Source organism: Micropterus salmoides, unplaced genomic scaffold, assembly GCF_014851395.1.
Source record: "Micropterus salmoides isolate LMB-PRFRI ecotype aquatic unplaced genomic scaffold, ASM1485139v1 Ms_hic_scaffold_3745, whole genome shotgun sequence".
Classification (NCBI taxonomy): domain Eukaryota; kingdom Metazoa; phylum Chordata; class Actinopteri; order Centrarchiformes; family Centrarchidae; genus Micropterus; species Micropterus salmoides.
The window spans coordinates 1-3,728 of NW_024043090.1; the positions used below are offsets into that span (position 1 = coordinate 1).

Genomic DNA, 3,728 nt, shown 5'->3' on the forward strand with positions numbered 1-3,728 from the left:
CTATTGCGTTAGCTAATCTTTAACAGCTGTTTTCTGACATGTTTCCTGTATGCCAAGTAATTTTCCTCGCTCTTGAAGGCAGTTAGATCATTATAATGTTACACACGGTTTCTTAGGCCTTACAGCAAGACATCTTTTCAAATATCTTTAATCATTCTCATTTTATATGGTATTTTATCTGTAAATATGTAGGGGAATAAGGCTCCTTCACACATACAACTGGTATATTTATAAAAAATCCATGAATAATGTTTTTTAAAACAAAATAAATGTCTGGCCATTTGGTAAATTATCACAATAACACCATCTGCCTGACTCTTACCAATGTGCTGGAAAATGTGTGATATCCAAATCAGTACATATTTAATGAAGAAATACCTCATATTTAAAAAAATAAAAACAGTCATCAATATCATAATCATTAATGAAGTGTTGTAGCTGATGAGATAAACAGGGAAACTATAAAGAGCTGTTCTGCAGTCTCACAGATGGGGGCAGCACTTTGGTAGACTCACTCACAGAACGTGCGAGAACAGAGAATCCCGTGTTGTATTTTCATTGGTTCTTTCCTTTAAACCCCCACAAACCTCCAGCCAATCAGGGGAAGGAAAAACGGATCGACGCGTCTGCGTTGCTGGGTAGATATAAAACAAAAACAACAACGTTTGTGTCTGTCGGAGTTTGAAGCTTGGACACAACAGACGGTCAGTGATTTTATTGTGAGTTATTTAATCGACAGAACAAGGGAGATAGACGTGAATAGTTTACATGTCAGTGTTGGGAAGGGTTAAACAATTTTGTAGATGTTAGCTAAGAGATGTACATCAAGCTAGCGGACTCTGTGCAGTTAGATTTGAGATTTTCTTGTCTCTTGGGCTTCAACAACAGATAACGTTACATGGCGAGTCAGCGATGTAAGGAGGGCTTTGCAAACTGTAACTTAAACTGCACAGTTAGACTATGTGTGACAGTTGTAATCGTCCCCTACGTGCAGTTAGGCACTCTGTAGTTTGGTCCTTTTGACGCAGCTCTCAGTTGACAGTGAACATTGAAGCTAACGTAGCGTTAGCCGTTGTTTATCAACAGTGCGACTTTGAATGAATAGGGGGAGGGGAGGCTGTTGTGTTAGCAGCATGTCTGGGCATGTTATTAACGCGTGTCTGCATATAACACTTGTGTTTCCTCTTCAACATTGCAGGTATCATTTGAAATTCGCACGCTGTTCTGCTGCACAATCTCTTTTCTATTTTAGAACATGGCAACTGACTGCGAGGCCTGGCTGAACGCAAACCCCGTCGGTAGGTGTGAGACAGTCAACGATTTAAATGCTTCATCAGCTGTGTCTGATGCAGGGCACTGGGACTTTTTCATGCGGAAGTGGTTGATTGCGTACTTTTCTTGCACTGCCTGCAGGTTTACTGATGTGAATTTGGCATTGACTTTATTCTGCTGCTTGCCCTCCATTTGGTGGGGGACTGCAGATAAAACATTTTTTTATCAATTATAGTGTAATTCAGTCTTAAATAAAGCGTCTTTTCCTGAGTTTATTTTATTTACACAAAGAAAAATATATGTATCAGCTCTCCCTGATCTGTTCTGCATATAAAAGCTACTTTCTTATAGTCAGCCAACTTCAGCATTAACTCCCCATTTATCCTTGTAATCCAACAGAGGCTGAGGACCTGAGTGACTCCTTTTTATCTGGAGACGAAGACACTGGAAGATTGGCATCTCCAACAAAAACATCAACAATGAGATCAATGGCAACTGGTTGACCACGTCTAGCAACAGCATCCATGAAGCACGCCTCAAGGCGAAGGCCAAGCGGAGGCTGAGAAAAAACTCCTCCAGGGACTCTGGGAGGGGGGACTCTCTCAGCGATAATGGGGATGTGGTTAAGGGGACCTCTGCGGCACCCACCAGCCCCAAGAGCAAGCTGCTGGACAGAAAGTCCCGATTGGGCAAGGGCAGAGGTCTGCCAAAGAAAGGTGAGAAGACTTGACATTTTAATAAAGTAATAAGTCAGTCCATTTTTTTTTTATTATTTTTTTTATAAATGTGACTGTGAAATTGTTATCATGAGATCAATTTCTCAGATTTCAAAGGATAACTATTTGCTGGTCATTAACGCAGGCAACTTAAAGAACCACTGGTATTTCAGTGCCCAGTGCTACAAGGAAGACCTTAATAACTGCATCGTCCCTGGGGCGGGGGTCCATCAGGAGTCGTAAACCAATTGGCACGTACATAAATGGCTAGGTTTTAAAGCACCCTTTTCATTTCTTGCCATCTACTCAGCAAAGCTTTTCTGGAAATTACCATTATAAGCTCATTAATAATCCTAGCAACATTTGCGTATAGTGTACTAGTGTTATTGTATCAAGTGCATGGTCTGTGATGTGAGTATGTCACCTTTTGAACTGAGACAGTCATCTGTAATTTTAAGGGAAGTTCAGTATAAAGTTACTTTCATAAGGTTTATGGAGCATATGTTTGACCTGTTGTCTTTTGTGTTGCTGAAATGAGATGATCTTGGGTGTCAGGACACAGTGATAGCTAAATTTTCTTATTGTGTGTGACCCTACTGATTATGCATTAGGCATTCAGCTTAACAGGTTGCATAATGGTTTACTGTCCTTTTCCAGTTTTTATATATAAACCCAAAGAAGCCAGCCTTCTTGACCTATCTGTATTTTACAAGTATCACTGACATCACAACATAAGTAGAAAAGAATTTAGTGTGTCAAGTGGCAACATCTTCTGATAGCCCAGCTGCCTCCACTGCAGGTCCTCATTCAGTGATGTAAGCATGCGATGCCTACTTATAAGTCACAGCAGACTGTAGTTACTCTTCACATGGCGGTGGAACTGGAAAAATGTAGTTTCTCTTGGCACACAGTCTGTCTGTTTTTCTGGTTACACAACAACTGCCACACCAGTGGAGCCCTGTTATTTGAGCTAACCTGCATTAAAAGTTCATGCATTGCAGTTTTGAAAGAAAATGCCGTGGATGTGCAGAATTGTATGCGAGAGCAAACCAGTGTATACAGTGTTTCAACGCTGAACTGTCACAACAATGGGGCTATGCTAAATATAGTGGCATGTCATATGCCACATACTGGGTGGGGCTAAGAGGTTTCAAAGCATGTCACACAAGCTGCTTTGTGTTGGGCTCTAAACTCTCTGCAGTCTGTTATGCTGACCTCAGACCTAGAGATGTTTGTTTGTGTAACACATGCAAAGTCACCTCCCCAAGCAGAGGGTTTATACACAGGGCTGGGAATTGGTGCAGATTACATACACATGTAATGATCCATTTAACATTAGTAATATTATATACACTATAACTATAGCATTACATATTTGGACACTGGACAAGCCATTCTGAAGTCTAGCCCATGTTACCGACTACAGCCGAGAGATGTGCTGTGTGAGGATAAGGAAGTCAGGGAGAGAATGGCTGTGGGTTTTTTGGTGCAGAGATACAGGAAATGGAGCATCACCATTTCATCTATTGGTGGTTGTAAGTAAAACACCGAGCACCTGCCTGCAGACTGAATGTAAAGTTAAAGGCCTACTAGGTTACCTTCTGTCATAATGCCTTTACTTTGCTTTACTGCTATTTACCTACACTTAAAAACGAATCAGTGAGACTTTAATGAAATTATCATGTATTTTAAAAACAATCTGGATTTCTCAGATGAAATTGGAGGATGGTTCAGCATGAT

The 3,728-nt window shown here is 40.7% G+C and overlaps 1 long non-coding RNA gene across 1 annotated transcript; it reads left to right on the plus strand.

Annotated features, from left to right (window-relative positions):
- Positions 1–605: 605 nt before the first annotated feature.
- LOC119884878 lies at positions 606–2,030 on the plus strand. The gene is made up of 3 exons (XR_005441104.1): positions 606–704; positions 1,199–1,298; positions 1,672–2,030. It is a non-coding gene; the product is annotated as an uncharacterized LOC119884878 (long non-coding RNA).
- Positions 2,031–3,728: the final 1,698 nt, after the last annotated feature.